Genomic DNA, 18,466 nt, shown 5'->3' with positions numbered 1-18,466 from the left:
AGCATTTACAAAGAAGTCGCATTCTGCTGAGAGCTAGGTTTGCTTTCGTGAAGTGTTCAAATAACTAGTATCAAGAATTGTTCAAATAATTAGCGTCAGGAAGAATGGCTCACAAGTGTATCAGAAGTTCAATGTTCACAAGTGGTCCTAAGCAATGTCTGAGATGCAGACCAGGAATTTAAGGGTGGAAGGAAGAACGCTTAGCATTTCTCTGATTTTGAGCAAGCCTAGTCCTACCGTAATAAGCCGACTCTGAATGCTGTGTGGTCATTCTTGACCCTACAGACCGTGCCGCGCAGCAGCGCGTTGGTGCTGGTTTCCCCTGGGCAGATCCCTGATGCTGAGAGAAGGGGTGATAGAGAAGCCGTTTGGCAGCACTGTGTCACTGAAGAATATCTGTGTGCAGAGAGAAACTCCCACTTGCTTGTTTAAATCAGCTTTCGGTAGCTTTTGTATCACCAAAATAGCACAAAATATATTTACCTCAAGCTCGTGTCCTAAGAATTTGTATGGCCACCAGGAATGCCAAATGAACTGAAACCTCGAACCTGCTGAGGACAGGATAATCAACAGACAAAATGTTCTGACCTTGAATTTTACATTCTTCATCTCTCTGATTTTTCTGCACCGCATTTTCTTATTTCTAAACCAGGTTGAGAGTATGTGGCTGCCAGTTCAGACTCGTAGCTTCTTCCCCAGCGATTTTCACGTGTAACCTCTGGACAAGTGGCTTAGTCTCCTCAGCCCTGAGTTCACCTCGCCTAGCAGTAAGCACACGAACGCTTACCCCGCAGAGGAGCCACAAAGTTAGTTCACATGTAAAGAGATCCAAAACCGGCAAATATAAAAGAAATGCAAAGTGATACCACATTTCTCATTCAAAACGAGTGGGTGACAAATTGCTCATCAGATTGTACAATTTGGGTTGCTCTTACTTGCTTGCTAATTAACCAGTCTGACATTATGTTTCCTCCCTCTTGCATCCACCCTGCCTCTGAACTAATCAGGGTTCAATGACAGCATCACTTATCCCAGGACACATTCCAATAATTAAGGTTTGGAGGACATCTTGCAAACTCCATCATATACCAATACGATTTTCTCTCCCTCTACTGCTGCGTATCTGACATGTGACAAGACAAAGCCCTGCGCTCATATACATAACAGCAGGATGCTTTCCCACCTTTTAATGGCTGACTGAATTTCTTCCCCAGCAACTCTGACAGTATGAAAGTGCACTGTAAAAACGACTGTGTCTTGAAAAGTGAAACCTCACAGTCTCTGGACTTGGGAACAAAAAAAAAAAAAAAAAAAAAAAAAAAGCATGTTGTATAGAAATTTTTAGCGTAGGCATGCATGATCCCACAAGCTATGTTTTACTGCCTACGCTTTTCCTCACCGCTATATGGCTTTATTTGATTTCCATGAATAAAAGCACATTTTGGCTTTGCGTAGGAAAGGAAGCAGAGGTAGGGGCACCTTGTACTTGTTTAGGGAGGGGAGACAAGCCAGTAAGAATCCCTGCTAGCCGATGGCTTTTTAAACCTCCATATGCAGAAGCAACAACAAATCGAAAGCCGGGCTTTCCGCTGCTGCACGCTCAGAGTATCTTCATTAGCACTGACAGAACCACGCTGAATTTCCCTGCTCGTAACTGGCTACCTCTCCTCTGGTTTTGTTAGCTCGGATTGAATTCAGACTCACGAGCCAACAAGCCAAGAGACCAAACTTGAGCATAAGCTGGTCATTCCTTCCTCGGATGCTTTCTCCCCTTCAGTTTACCTCCTGAGAAAAGCCGGCTCGTGAGCCAGCGGACAGTCGGAAGCATCAGCCCCCGTCTAAGCTGAAAGTCTAAACTTCGCAAAAGCAAAGCTTAATCCCATGAGTTTTGTATGGAATTACAAGGGACAAAAAATATCACCTGGATTCTATCTGTATAGGAGACATCAGAAACGTAAATTATTTTTCAAAATAGATTTAAATTTGCAATTTTAGCTAGTCATTGTTAGTTTTCCTGAGAGTACCAATTTGAATGTGGCTACAAATACCAGTCTCTATGAAGCTTAAATGTCTTGGTGATCAGTTCTCCTGCAAAGCAGATGGAGAGACCATTTATTTTCTCTTGATGCTTGATTCTGAAGCATTACTTTCATCAGTATCAGAAACAACAGTGGAATTCCGGTTTTGATTCCACCAAAAGCACATTTTACCATTGATTGCAAGGGAGGCATGATTTTTCCTATAGTACAGTTAAGTAAGACCCTCTCTGAATTTCTGTGGGTAACATTAGACTTAATAGTAAATTATCCAAGAATATTTCATATTTTCTCTCCTGTTGGGAGGACTGATTTCTGAGCTTTTATTTCAGATTCTTAGCCAATAAGTCTATATTGGTTCATAAAAACGTAGGGACGTTCCTAGGAAGAGTGCTTTCTGTACACGGGAATGGGAAGAATACAACAGAGTAGTCTAGCGCTATATGTGGTTGTTTGCCATTGACAGGATCAAATATATCAACTTCTGACAATGTAATATAGGTATATCACTAGGATTTAGTCAGTATGCGGCTTATGTTTTCAAGAACGGAACCTGTTCAAGCTGCCAAGGCACAAAATGAAGAGAACTAAGTTAGCAGATTATTAATTTTGTAATCTACCAGGAATTCATGAGGTATCCACAGTGGCAGAGAACTATATTCTCCATTGTACTGCAGAAACATGCACAGTCACAATCTTTGTCTTTAACTCATCTGCTTCTTTTCACAGTATCTAGTATTACAATATGTGGCATAATAAAATGAAATGTTCATTTATTTTCTGCCGGGTAGGTATGAATTACATTATGATCACATCTTTTATGGCTACGTTCCCCACAACCGTGTAGTGGTGGACACGAGTGAAAATGACCTTGCATGAAACCAGGAGGTTTCATGGACCTGGAAGCGTCTGTGGAATTGGGAGAACTTTGTGCATGTTACATTGCAATGAGACGTGTTCTACTCAGTTCTACCACTGAGTTCTACCACGTGTTCTATCACTGCCTCCAACACTGTATTCTATAATCATACCGCAGAAACCAGGAAAGAGAATATTTCCTATAGACAGAAAGTCGTGGTGATGGACAGTTCTTCAGCTAGTATGAATCGACATACTTTAATTGACTTATGCAATATTACGCCACTTCACACATTATTGTACATATATAGCCTCCACCAGAGACTTCAAATAAATTTTACAAGACAAGATACAAAAGATAATAAAAGACAATTTTGGGCCCCTAAGATCTCCTAATGTAACTCAACATGGTGGGCAGAAAATGGGAATGGGAATCAGGGTTAGAGGAGCCTGAAGAGACCTGCCCGAGGACACAGAGACAAGAGGACTTTACCCGAGGTCTAGGGCACAGGCAGCATTGCTGCTGCCCAGAGCAGCAGCCTGAAGTCTGCTTCGAGTCTGAAGCCAGAATTATTTCTTCTCCACTGTCTTTTGCATCATCAGGTATTTGCATTTTTTTGGTCCAAAAAAAGTGCAACAAAACCTCTGTTTCATATATAACTTTCAAGGTCACTTGCATAAAATGTACAAAAAGCACATTTTTGTTGATGGAATGGCCTTTTGCTAATGAGGTAATTAGTGATATTACAGCAGAAAAAAAGGGGGGGATTTCTTTCTCCTTTTCTCCCTTTTCGCAAACCCAGTGAAGTGGCAAATTTTGTCGCATTTGCTGTATGTGCACAATATTTCAACCAGCTCTACAAAGTAATGTGTTTTTTGAGTAGCTACTGTATGTGCTGAAACTAAGTTATAATAATTTGATGACTAGGAACAAGATTAATTCAATGAACTACTATTCTCATGACAATTGCAAAATATGGTACGGGACAGAGTTAGTATGAATAGAAATGTTTAGGGAATCTTACCGCTTCATCAGTAAGAAGCCTGAGATGGAAAAATATCCAGCAAGGATATTAGGGGGTCATATCTCTTGAGGTGCAGCAAGGTAATCAGTTAATTTCTCTACAAGAAAATCAGGAGCCGCAATGAAAACTATCATCAGAGGAAGCATGAATATATATACAATAGAAGAATAAAAAACAGTGAAAGATATAATTACATTAAATTATAGCAACTGCCATGTAAAAGTACCAATGAAAGTAACAAAAAGAATTGTCATTTCCTTTAGAAATGATGTTTGATAATATTGCAGAGTCTTCACATCTCCTCACACATGGAGATGTGCCAGTTATCCAACATCTAAGGGGAAAACAAAGAGCCCCATTCCAGCCTCAGTTACAGCACAATTGGGAACAGCACTTGGCTTGTCAGTTAGGATGTGACAATCAAAACTAGAGCTCCTGACTGAACGATCTTTGGAGAAGGGGATTTTTTTTTTTTTTTTTTAAAAAAAAGCTATAACATCTAGTGCAAAGCGGCGTTGACCTATCTCATGTTCGCTCAAAGATAAATAATAACCACCAATAACAGTAGAAAGAATTTTTATGAAATTGTTGACAGATTAACATTTTTGTAGTGTAAGTATACGAGACCAAATTTAGAGCAAGTAAGCGATATGCACATATGTTATGTAAAGGCCTAATATTCACTGAAGATAATGAAGAATTTTTCAACTGTGCGTACCAGAGAATTGGGATTTGGAGATCTATAAATAGTTTGCTGAAATTATGGAAGAAGAGAATTATAGCACAAAGAAATAACAAATTAAAAATTATCAAAACTAGAGTCGGTAAGAAAATTTTTTGTTCTGAAACTGCATAAACCTCAAGTCTCTCGCTCCTGCCACTCTTGTGTTAAAAAAAGCACTTTCCCCAAATCAGATGTTAGCTGAGTGTTTTGGCACCTGCTGGGATGTGGGATACCATGGTTCAAGATTCTCTGCATTGTGGTTTTACAAAGACTTTATGTATGAGATCATTCAGTTACTTCTTTTGGAATCATTTTGTGCAAACGGAAGAACTTAACTCATGTATCCCACATTTCAGCTGGATGTATAACCCCAGGGCTACAGAGCATCCCCCCAGCTCCCTGGCCAGAGATACCCACCCATCCCAGCACGGCCGATGGACGGGTGATCACAGGATTTGTCCTGGATGTGAGGAGGGGTACATCTGCCGTTAATAAGCTTTCAGATGTTCTGAAATTAGCCTCTTACTTTGACCAGATGATACTGGATGTGAAAAAAACCCCAGCCTTTCTCAACAAACCTTGAAAGCATTATGTTCTTAATAAAATGATGGTCTGGAGAAACTGGCATTGCCAGTCAGAAGGCGTTCCAGTGAAAAATTCTCAACCAAGTAGAGAACTGACCCCTTGTAAATTTTCTAACATCTTGCTCACTGTTGCATATTGTTTTACCTGTACATACTTTATTTGTGGCACGCCTGCAGAAGTTTTAATCAGTCAAGTCCTAGTACAAGTGTATCATCTGAACAGAAACTATACTTTGGAAAGTGATGCGCAAGTTTCCTTAGCTTAATGTCAACACACACAAAATAACCAGTAAGCGGACACAAAAATTTCATCTTGCAATGTTAAACCCTCATGGCATGGCTGTATCGGCAAGAGAAAGTGCAAAGCAATGAAAGATCTGGACTACAGAATCTGAAGTTCTCTCAATCAAATGACTTAAACGTAACAAATTGAAGCTTGCAGAAGTCTGGATTGTAAAACTAACAAAGCATGTAAACTGTCTTTCCTTAACATTATGAGTTGGTTGGCCCATTTCTTTTAATGGCAAAGAGTGAATCTTGGTTGTCCATCAGCGGACGTGCTGTAAATCAGGCACCACGAGAGCAGAACACTTGCTGCAAAACAAAAACTCCTGCAATAGACCTTGGGCCTTACTGTTAGACCTCACATGAAGCTGCATGGAAACAATGAGGATTCTTTTCTATTAAACAAAACAAAACACACACACATCCAAATGTTAAAACGGAGTAAACATCTGATCAGGATAGACCTAGCTGTCCTGATACTTGCTAAAATGGGAACAGTGAGATCACATGCGATATACTAAGTGGTTGCCCAGACTGTTTTGCAGTGGGTTATATTTACAGAGAAATTAGAAGTATTGTATATTAAGCATTTTACCACACGAGGTCAAATTAAAGCTAGGATAAATTAATATAACTCAGTTGAAGTCAGAGGAATTGTGCCCATTAATTCATGACATACTGCACTGACAATACACTAAAAACAGGATGAAGAGATGCCCATTTTTGTTCTGCTAAGGAAATAATGGACCCTCTAATTTATTGATTTAAAACCAGCTTATTCCATTTTAGAGAAGAATGCACTGGGTTGCACCTATCCACCAAATTTGAGAATATCCATTATTAATTTACTTTTTATGTATTTTTATTATGCTGGCTGATAGCAAAACTTGGGAAGAGTATATGGTCCCACACAAGCAGCTGTGAAAAGATCTCCCAGAATTCAGACAAACTGCATTGTTAATAGACTACTCTTAGTGACGAGAGAAAACATAGTGTCAATCATGCGTGCTGACAGGGTGCAATTAACCCAGCATCAAATTGTAGAGAGATGGATGGGACCAGATGGTCCTGTTATCCTAACAAAGGATTATACAGCAAGTGTCCTTCGGAAGAAAGAGCGTTTTTTAACATAGACCTTTGGAACAAAAAAAAGATGATGTGAACTAAAGAGACATTACAGAAAATGGAAAGTAGCAAACGATGTTTTAAATATGTATTCCAATAGTTAATTATGTGCTTTAAATACAAATATATGTTATTTTTTGATCACAATGATGTCTACTGAAATTTACCCAAAAAGGTCTCTCAAGAGATCGACGTCAACCAGAATCACTGAAAACAAAGTCAGCAAGGAATGACTGAAAATCATCATTCTTGCCATTCCTGAAAAAGTGGTTTTATTTATTAACCTAAAACTGGGCAAACGCTGCTCCCCTCGTCTGCCGCACTGATGGGAAATCCATACTTTGAAACCTAATTAAGAGCAGCCAGTGTACGGCCCTGAGCACTGCACCCTGAAACCCTTCCCAGAGCCCCGCGGTGACTAATGCTTGGGATCGAGTGATCACGACTAGAGCTGCCCCCCCAGTGAGACAGACTATTAAGTATGGGGAGGATATAACAAATTTATGAAAAGAGATCAGGTAAAACAGGTAAATTAGAGGAATTGCTAACAAAATAAAATCTCAGCTAAATAACACAAACACATTACTTGAAAAAACCCCACGTCGTATTACCGTCATGTGAGAAAGTGCATGGTAATTGTGAACCCCCCCAGCCTGTGCTGTTCCTGGTATTAGAACGCGGGTCTCGAACCTCAGAGCTTTCTGCCATCTCTAGGGTCATATGATTTTCTTCTAAATATATGGATCTAACCACATCAGAAGGAAACATTACATTGCAGATTTCCAGGATAAGGGAAAGGCTGGAAACAAACACAGAATGCTACGGAAACTAGCACAATACTGGTTATGTGTTAAAATACAAAATAATAGTAATGAAGTTCAGATACAAAATTATATATTTAACTATATCGATATAATTGTAATAATAGTTATGTTTCCGATATTTTGAGGGACTTTCTTTATGCTTCCTTGGGAAGTTTTAAAGCTTTTTAGCCTAAAAATATGTACAAAGGGGACTTACAAAGGATGTAAGATACAATCCATAATCACCTACTGAATCACTGAAGAAAATGCTCTCCTCGGATTCCCTCACTAATTGAAGACTAAGTAACCTACGCCTTCAGTCAACAGCACTATTATATATTCTATTGTTAAAATCAGAAAAACCCCTGAGGAAGCCATGCAGTCATGCCTCAATTAACTAGCTACGTGACGTAGGTTTGTGCACCTATGGCTCAGCCAAGTATGCCGGTATTTCTGCATGTCTAAGAAACACAGAGCGCGTCCGAGATTAAAAACTGATTCTTTTGTGCTTATTATGTGCACTCGGAAAACAGCAAAGCCCCAGTCACTGTGCAAGACTTGAAGCTTATATAACCCTAACTATACACTAAATATCCTTTAATATAGATGTCTGGCTTCCTTATTTTCATGCCCAAGCACCCTTCTCTTCCAGGTGCATGTACATTCTCACTGAATTATATTGTTAAGATACAGATTTTTTCTACTTTCCTTGATCCAGGGCTGGCTACAATGTCCCCATCAATTTGGTTTCCACAAAAAAACCACCAAACAGGAAAAACCCCAGGTATATAAACGAATGATTTCTTAATGGAAAAATATCTGCTGTTAACAGAAACGTAATTTCTAATTGCAAAGAAAAAAAAAACAAACAAAAAAGAAAACTTACCTCTGAAAAAATTTCCACTCTGATGTGCCACTATGGTGCCTCACAGGAACTGCCATTCAGAACTGTCACGGTAGCACTTCCATGGGTGAGACTGCTTTCCAGGTGGACGTTTCTCACTTTGCATTTCAGCTACAGAATTTAAGTAATTCAATGAGATGGGTAAATATATATACACACAAATCTATAACAACCGTCAGGACGCCCAACCCTGCAAAGAGAACAGAGGCCTCACTACTGCTCCTGGAAGGCAGCGCAGGTGCTGCTTCTGTAAGAAACCCTCCTTGGGGGTGGAGTGGGAAAATCAAAATCTATGTTATCAGTTTACTGGAGTATAAGACAAATGGTGTCTTGGCAAGCTCACGAAAGATTCCTTTGCAGAAGGCGACGTCTCTGATGCCCCCTGCGGACACTCAGCCACCTCACCGTGGCTCCATCTCCCTTTTCATCCGACCCCCTGCGAGCTGTGTCGCACTTTGTGTCTGAATTTTTCCGGCAGAGGTGTGAAGGAGCTTCTATGATATTTCCCTGAGTTTTCCTGGGCTATGATTCTCCTCCTTTTCTAAATTTCACAAGATCTAGACTTGTTCCAGTGAGTCCAGAATCGGCTTCCCTTTCCTTACATGACATCATCTTGCACAAAGCCAAAGGAAACGTTCTGCAACGGAGATCAACGCAACCACAACTAAAAAAAGTGACCTGCTTGATGCCTTTTCAAAATTATCCAGCCTGAAGAATATCAGCTCTCTTCCAACTAAGGAAATTATAAAAGATCTAATCAGCAGATAGAATATAGCCATAGAAAACGCATATCAGCATACCTTAACGAAAGTAAAATAAATCTTGAAAGTTTAATATCCCCCTTTCTTGGACCTAAATAGGCCCCTTTGGAAAACTATTTTATTGTTTCTCATTAAATTAGAATTGTGCTGAGATGCCACTATCTACCATTTCCTATTATTATTAATGCAAAAAAAAAAAAAAAAAATCACTGCATATTCAGCATTTCCCCAGTTAAAACTAGACAGAAAGAAAATCTGAGTTGTGTTTTTTCTTAATTCATGCTAATTTAAAAACAAAAAGTTCTTTACTTTTTCTTCCCCGCTTTGCATCTGCATTTAAAGATAGCAATATTTTCTAATGATAATTAAGAACCTTTAATTTATTGGTTTATTACTTCTGTCCTACATTAGCAGCTCTTACAGAAACAGCTCAGAGATACCACACGTGTGAATGTGCTTAATTCCTCTCTCATTAACCTCGGAAACACATAGTAATTTCTAGCCAACTCAGACCACAAGTTGCCGGATTTTCTTTGCTTTTCAAGTTGTTAGTAAAAGTAGTCGCTTACAGTACAATCACGTGTCCCAAGTCTGCTGCTCACCAAAATTTCAGCTTTCGTGACCCTCTTGCATTTAGCAATTACGGTTATAAAGAGAAGCTTGTCATGGATCATCATTTACATATTAGGGTACGTTCTATTAATGAAATGTTAATATTTTTGCGTAGTTTGCTCAAGGCAGAATGCTTGAATCAGGCTGGCATTTTTATCAAGAAAACAGCGACAGAGATATGCATATGGATAAGATGAAATTCTCCCAGTGTACAGTGAATACTCTTTCTTAATAATGCAATAGTAGGAATCCACGTTTCTAATTTGCCCAAAGACTCTTCTTTTCTTATTTGCTACCAAAACACAGTTGCTTAAATTTTTCAGACATTTTTGGGTTTTGCTTATTTAACATTCATTGAAGTGAGCACAAGTCAAGTCAGGGCACGAAGAAGAAAGGAATGACTCTCTTGCCCAATGGGCAGTTGATCGAGCTGGGTGCAGGGCAGGGACTGTGGCTGAGGGTTTATGTCCTTGGATTCCTTCTGCTTTCTCTTCAACAAGGAATGTCCTAATCATTGGACTTGAGGATTAGAATTGGAAGCACTTGCTTTTTTTCTAGTCCTGGGACCTGGGGAGGAACAGCACGAGGAACTGCTGTGGGTGGGGGGCCCTCCTGTGAAGTGAAGGACGGAGATTGAAATCTTATCAAGGACAGAGAACAAAAGAGCTCCAGTCTCATCTCCTGTGGGATGCAGTGAAGATAACCATGAGATTTGGTGATTCCTCCCAAAGATTTAGTGCAATCCATCACAGCACAAAACGGTATGGCAAAAAGCAGCAGATTTTCCTACAGATAGAGGTGACAGCTCACCGTAAGGAAGGTGTAACGTAAGGCTGACATCAGAGCTCTTTCCCAGTCCAGCAAGTCCCAGTCTCCACTCCCCACCAGCTCCCGGACCCAGGACTTCACGCCGCAAAAAGAGACACAGCTTTTGATACTTTGTGGGAGAACTTTCTAGCTCCTTTTCCAACAAATAGCACAGCCCTCTGCAAAACTCCCAGGCTGGTGTACAAAGTGCTCCTGTCACCGAGAAGCAACAGTTCTTCTTCAGAACTCTGTATTTGGGTGGCCAACAGTGACAATGTCATCATTATTATTTAAAAATCACAGCCTGGCAAAGTTCACTCAGGTTGACAAAGAAATTCTGCAGCCACTCTTATTTTGACTATTAATTCTTATAAATCCCCTGCTCTGCGCCGTGGGGAGAAGGATGCTCTGTCTTGGACTATGCTTGTCCTTAGCAGTTCTAAGCTTTTATAGCTGCTATTTTCTGCCCCGGCAGAATCTGCCCTTGGGGATCCCGCGGTCTCCTTGCAAAATTTGACGTCTCCTCCAGCCCATTATTTGGAAAATATTTTAGAAGAGACACACACCCTTTGTTATCCCCTTCTTTTTGGACTGCTAGGGAACTTCGGAGCATCTGCAGCTTAGAAGATAACGGGGCTGATCACACAAGTTCATTAGTGCCTAATCCACAGTCTTCAATGGCTGCGTGCCACGGAGTTTCTGCTTGAGCGACCTCGACAGGCAGCGGTGTAGTCATATGGAGTTTTTAATAAGTGTCAGAAAACCTGAAGTACTAAGGTATCCCTAATGTTACTTTTTGGCATCGTTATCCACCAGAGATGAAAGAATGAAATTGAAATGTCTGTTTCCAGAAAAAAAGAAATCTCACCTGGGTTGAGTGTGAGGGAATGAATGGCTCAGGAAACCTGCATTAGGATTAGGTTAAATCCCTTCCAACTCACTTGCTCGAATCCAGCAGGGGTCAATTGGAAATTATCACTATTTGACATCCACAAAGGCATATGTTTCGAAATAGGCTTTTTAGTTGCCTTTTGGGATGAGTTACCAATGAAATTAGTTGTTGGCTTGACTGCATTAGTATTTACTGTGTCGTGTGGTGACACTGTGCCCTGTGCCATAGGACATGAAAAACTAGAGACAGGCTCTGCCGCTCTCAGCTTAACGCACAAAGGAAGAGGCGCGGGGCAGCACGGATCACAGAGACATTCAGGAGCGACTGATAACCGGATCGTTCATACGTGCGACAGGGAAGAAAATGTGTCGATCCGTACGACTGAAACAAGCTCACCGGACGTTTGGAATAAAACCGTATGCTGCTGCCCCGCCAGCACGGGCTCTGTGCATAAGGCAGCCAAGCGTCAGCCTCAGGATGCAGCCAATATTCCACAATTTAAGTTTGTAGCAATACTTCAGTGACTAGCCTCAGAAAAACCAGAGTATGGAATAAATTAAGACTTAATTATCTTTTGTAATTCTACTGTAACTAGCTTGGATTGTCGTTACTAAAAATCAAATTACAAATGTGTAAGGAAAGCCTGAAATTTGACCCTATATCGTATGTCATGTATGTATTTACAAATACATTCTTGAACTATTACTGGTGTGATTTTGTTGTTAAGAAGGTTTTTTTACATATATTTTTAAAGACTATCCTAGCTGAAAGTTTTTTTTTTTTTTAAAATGAAACTTTATTTGCCTTTGACCAAATGAATGTGATAATTTTAAGGGAGGAAGTTTCTTTTTTTTTTTTTTTTTACTATTACGCTTCACTGAATAATTTGTATTAAGCTATGCTTTAAATCAGCATTTTCTCAAATTGAAGAACAACTGATGCTAAAGTATATGGTAGATTATAATACTTGTAATTTGCATAAAAATAAAAAAATCAGTTTATCACTAGTGTTCTTTCTAGCAAGGATTTCTAAAACCAGTGGCTAGGAAATATTGTTGGTTTTCAGACCACACTTCATCTAATTATACAAAAGCATATCCATAGAATTGCAAGGGTTCATGGAAGAGATAATCAAATCAAACCATTCAGAATGAGAGAGATGCTCAATGTAGAACTGCTGATACAGCAATTTAATTACAGCAGTTTAGCAGCAGAAGAGTAAAGTTCTTTAATAGATGCCACAGGTTTAACATTTTTGACTACAGAAAAGGATACAGAAATTAAAAAAAACCCCAAAACCAATCACAAAAGCAGATGAATACTCAAGTCAGGTCTTCGGGATGCACTTTTTTTTTTACACAGTTATGTTAATATTTTCTTGGGAAAAAAATCATTTTCCAGTGCCCAGCACAAAGCAAGCATCTATCTTGAGTTAGTTCAGATCAGTGGGACTAAAGGCAAACTAATAATTTCATTTAGGAAAACATTAATGATCTCAAATGCACTTCTAGAGATATTTGTGCAGTAAGTTTACATTTATTTGTGTACAAGTGGAAAAGGGCTTTTATTCTCAAAATTGGATCTTTATGACCAAAGCCATCATAAAGATTCTTATCGATTCAAAAGAGCTTTTGCTGATTCTCATGTTTGAAATAGAACAGTCACCTTTGTACTTTTTTCCTTTCGTTGTAGAGTGTTAAAACAGTGCAACCAATTATGGGGAAAATTAATCTAATACCTATTGTTTGAAGACTACACGTGTGCTGCTGCACATTTCATAAGAGACTTTTATTGAAAATTTGGCCCCAAATCTTAAAAGCTGGCAAAGATGAACCACTGAATTCTACCTAAAAGCTATTTGGAAGTTATACCAATGTCAATATTTAGCACTTCAGTGCTGCTTTTTGTCATGGAAAACATGAAAAAAAAATATATTTCATTCCTGTATTCTTTTTCTTTTGAAAAGAAATATTTAATTATTAAACATCATACCTTTTTACACAGCAATACCACTATTTCCCTTGTTAACTGTCAATTCTGTATGGACCAGAGCCCGCTTAGAAATCGTGTAGTAGGCACGTAAATTAAATACTAGGATTTATGGCTTTAGTATTATGTTAACCCGAGCACCATGAAAACACACATCAGTATAAAAACCTGTGTGCGCGAAAAGCCTATGGAGAGAGCGGGGCCCGACCGGCAGATGCAGTGGGCAGCAGTGTTTACATCGGCGGGTTAACTCCGAGGGGGCTGGTGTGAGAGGTGGGCAAACTCCTACCCTGACTTTGCAGAAACACTGTCTCCGGCCTGGAAAACTCTCTAAGGCTTCTTCTACCCAAGCTGACTGGCACCGTGCCTCGGCAGAGATTGTCACCTTGGGCATGGGGCTGAGCAGGTTTGCAGGGCACAGTTTTTGGGCTAACCGGGTTATTTCTGCCTCAGCCGGCTCTGTGCTTCTCTTCACTGCTAGAGATGTTAGTGCCAAGATTTGTGGGATTTCTAACATATGCAGTGCTTCAAATTTGGGTACTAAACTGGGAACAATTCAAAGAGATCTGATTTTGAGAAGAACAGTATTTAGCATTTTCCGAAAATCATAACCTCGTAATGGGTCTCTAGGTGATTGTTCCAAACTGGGAACATTCACAATTGCTAATCCCTTTGGAAATTTGAGTCCGTGGGGACTTGTACAGGAAACGTGCAGCAGAACAGGGATTTGCATTCAAATATCCTCTGGGCTTAGGCTACCATCGTTAGTACTGGGCCATCCCATATAATATTGGTGCCTAAATCGGAAAAGCAGAGAATGTATAAGAGATGCACTAGGACAATTAGCATAAATATAACCAACAAAGAATGTTATGATGAAATGATTTTTTTAAACTTGTATTGGACTTTTCGTTTTTAAAAAACCCCAAAATTCCATTGAAACAGGTTAAGCCTTTTCCTCTCCCAGCAAAGTCATACGTTGTTACTGCTACTTTACGTGATAGATAAATTAGATGGATCAATTCCCACATGAGATTTTGGAATGTTTATTTTGTTTCTCCCACTATTTTTATCAGTCCTAAACTTAATGTTGCAGTTACACAGGCTTCTTACTTTAATAGCATATAAATATCCTGTGACCAAAAACGTGTGTCAGCAATACACATCAAGACTTTTTCCCCTTCTGTTATTTTATATGAAGTTCTATTAAATCCTGGATATATCAGTTGGTCTCAGTTTATGGCTAGCGTAACCTCACGTAAGCTCAGACTTGTACACTGCACACTGTAAAAGTTAATGTGCAATGTTATATTCAAAAGTTTTGATGGCGCGAGCGGTTGTTCGCCAAGTCCTGCTTTCATGCACATTGAAGATGGCGCTGCCTGTGTTTATACGAGAGCAAAACGTGGTCCTCTAACATCTGATTTGTGCAGCTGCAAAGAACAGCCAGAAAACAGAGAAACAGAAACTCCACAGACTGGGGTTAAAGTGGGTTCCGTGTTGAGCGTTGTCAATAGGTTCCTTGTTGCTAAGGAAACTATTTCCTTGGCAGCTGCATGTTTGCCACATTTTACTAAATTGGTGTCAATCTCAAGCAAAGAACAATGTGTTGTGGCATCACAAGCAATAAAAACCCAAATAGGCTTAAAGTTTATTAAATGCTAATTAAAAAAAAGCAAACAAACTGAAAACACTACACAATAACTCAACGAAAAGTTCTGCTCGTGCAAGAGTTATTAGCTGGCCATGCAGGTAAAAGTATTTGTACAGAAAATAAAAATCTTTCATCTTCTAAAAATCTGAAAGGCACGCTTTCACAAGAATGTACTTTTTAGCTGTTGAAAATCTCAGGTGAGGCACTCCTATGGCAGCCAGTTTTGTGCTCAGGAATGGATGGGTACTATGTCATTATTTTTTTCTTTCCATTGATGATATTAAATGATTTTTTTACCATCTAATATTACATTATATGGTAATTTAGAACTCTAAAGTGGGTAAAGCGGATTCTAAGCACACTTGTAGAAACCCAGAAGTATAAAAATACACTGCACGCTTTTTGTGCACGATTATCAAGAACAGTTTGTAAGGAAACGATCAAGTATACCAATTTTTGCACCCCGTTGTACCTCCCCTCCCCTCTGCTTTTCAAGTACACATATATTAGCATTGCCAAAAATTTTCTTGGGCAGATTTTTTTTTTGAAGCGGGAGGTTCCAAATGTGCCAGTTTAAAGGCCATAATATGCAATATATACTGTTAACTGTGGTATTTATCTCCATGTTAGACTATGAGCCAACCAAACCAAGTCTATACGATTTGGAAATAAATTCAATGAATGCGGCTGAAGAATAAGATCAATTTTGTGAGATGAACCGCACTGAAGAATACCAACGTCGTTTCTATAGCTACTCACAACCTTACTCCAGATCTATAAAATCAGAGAACAAAAAACCTCACACTGTTTTAATATTTGTGCTTTTCCCCAAATGACTGAACGAGTCATTATTTTGTCCCACTCAGGCTGTTTTGTCCAGAGTCAACATACTCAGACTGTGGCAAATTACTTTTCTTGCAATCTTTTTACAACCTTGTAACTCACATGGAAAGGAGAGGCAGTGAACATTTTTCTACATGGAATAACTGAAACCTAGAATAAGAAAACAGCAAAAGAAAAGCATCATAAAACAGACTCTTCTCCAAAAGTGAGATGCTGAATGGGAACCAGTGCAAGGATAATCCTGTGAAATATATCACAACCAAAGCCTTCAATTTTTCTGCTCCTTAGATAAGGCTTAATAACAACATTAATTATTTCTATATCTCAAAGTTCAGAATTCTAAAGGTGCCCAAACTATATGGAAATAGACACGAGAGCAAAAAGCTCAAGAGAAAATTAATGCATTGGAAATAAATAGAAACTATGTGGACATTTCTACTATATGGATCATTTAACTACCAATATAATTTGTTTTTTTAAAGCATGTTTTTCATAGTATTTAAGCCTCTTCTACATCACATCTGTAAACTCCAGGACAAATATTTTTCCTCTAGAGAAAGTGCCATAAGCATAAGATGTTACAAGCATGTAGGAAAAAGAAGCAAAAGAGCAGTAATTAAGGACAGGAGGCGATCCATGAGAAATCAGTTCAGTCAACAGCAGCCCTGTTTTGCAATGTACCGCAGTTACCAAATGTCATGCAGCAGAAGAACTCATGCACTCTTTACTACTTTTCTTGGAAAAAGTAAAACATATTTTGCAAACGCTGGCAAAGCTATGTAAAGTCCTCTCTCCTCGATCTACTTGTTTTTTGCCGGTTTATGAGAATTTCAGTGGGTTTTTCATGGGTTTCATGAAGAACTGCAGAGGAAACGCTACTTGAGCTCCATAACCTTAGAGTTCCCGTAAGTGAGCACATTCACTCCATTCATCAGACTACTGTAAAATACATAATGACGTTAACATCCCTACCTTTGTGTAGGAATCAACACAACGTTGTCTGAGATGATGCACATCACTTGGATCTAGGAAATTCATCTTAGGTAGCTGTTACTGATAGAAACAACAATAAAGACTATAGTTCCCTCAGTTTTCAGGGAATTTAAGAAAACAACAACAGTAATGGATGTAAATACGATGCAATCAACATTTGATCCTATTCCCATTATCACTAAGGTGAGAAAAGAAATCCAAGTAGGACAGGAAATTTAAAAAGAAACTATGCAGGAGAAAAAAACCCCACGTGTACGTGTTTAATTAGGTTGTGAAGGAGGAAGCAATGAGCAGAAACTGGCTGTGATTCTCTGCGCAGATGAGGTAAAGAGCCCGCAGCTGTTTCAACTTACACGTACCCAGACCACCTCTATTCAACAGGAACTCTCTGCATAGAGTCAGAGGGAGGTTTGATGGTGGAATGTGAAGTCACACGCAGAGATGTGCTTTGCTGTATGGGAACAGTTTCTCATAGCATTTTTTGCGCAAGGGCAATAGGATGGATGTGGTACGTAACTGAGCTAGCAGGACTGATGTTGCCTAAACCAACCCTTCTTCATGTAAGAGCACTTTTGACCTATAGGAACTGCTCTGGGAACACGGTCATGAGATACAAGTTGGAATGAACTTCTGTACATAATTGACAGCACACTTCGTTCTGTACAAATGAAACGCGTAAAAACCATAACAATTCATGTCTTGCTGCCTTGGTCTTTTGGATCTTTTTTTTTTTCTAGGCACAGTTTAACATTTGAAATTACTGAAGCTGTCCTAGAAGGCACCACCTTTTCCTGCATCCTCAGGAAGAGGTCAAGTGCATTCCATTTAGTTAAATGCAACCCTGATTTATTAATATGTGGGTTTAACAAATATGCAAGTTACTTTGCATATTTGAATGTTGTTTGTGTCTGCATGAAGAATAGTGAACATGTACTGTGCTTAAAGGTGGTGTGTTCAAGTGCTTCTGTTTAATTTGTATTCTTGATGTTGTTGTGGACTGTACCCTCCAAACTGATTTGCTCCACAGGAGCAAATATATCCTGGTCTCCCTTCTGCTAGTTTAACAGTCTGCTACTTAACACTGGAGATCTGAAATACTATGAGAGATGGGAAATAAAAAGTGTATCAGAGGACTTTAATGGGGACATCAAGGTTAATATCTGTCTATGCTCTTTCTTGAGAAACTGCAAGCAAGACAATTTATTGGATTGGACCCGAGTTTTATGTTTAATTATCTAAAGCATGGTTTCCTTAGCAGCACAGCTCTCCATTGCCTGCCGTCTAGAGAGGCAGCAGACAGAGTCGCTATGAAATCCATCAGCTGGGACCTGAACCAAAGGTTACGCTATGAACAACAAAGTCAAGAACGCCATGCAGAGGGCTGATACGATAGACCCTAACATAAAGACTTCACACCAGGCTAACACTAATAGGAAACTGCTAAATATTAATTAAGCCACTCTGAAATAGCACTATTTTAGCTATCGCAAAATCAAACTACACACAAGATGAAATAATGAAAAATTATTTCTTGGCGCAGGTTCCTCTGATACTTTATTTCCTTACAGCCT

General features: G+C 39.3%; 1 long non-coding RNA gene across 1 annotated transcript in view; it reads right to left on the bottom strand.

Moving 5' to 3' along the window:
* Nucleotides 1–7,706: 7,706 nt before the first annotated feature.
* Nucleotides 7,707–18,466, bottom strand: part of LOC141750122 (uncharacterized) — a 172,027-nt gene continuing 161,267 nt past the window's right edge. Inside the window, exon 3 of the long non-coding RNA XR_012589572.1 lies at nt 7,707–8,455. This is a non-coding gene — a long non-coding RNA (uncharacterized LOC141750122). The remainder of the gene's footprint in view (nt 8,456–18,466) is intronic.

This window comes from Larus michahellis, chromosome 12 (genome assembly GCF_964199755.1).
Source record: "Larus michahellis chromosome 12, bLarMic1.1, whole genome shotgun sequence".
Lineage (NCBI taxonomy): Eukaryota > Metazoa > Chordata > Aves > Charadriiformes > Laridae > Larus > Larus michahellis.
This window is presented reverse-complemented; position numbering and strand designations above follow the sequence as displayed.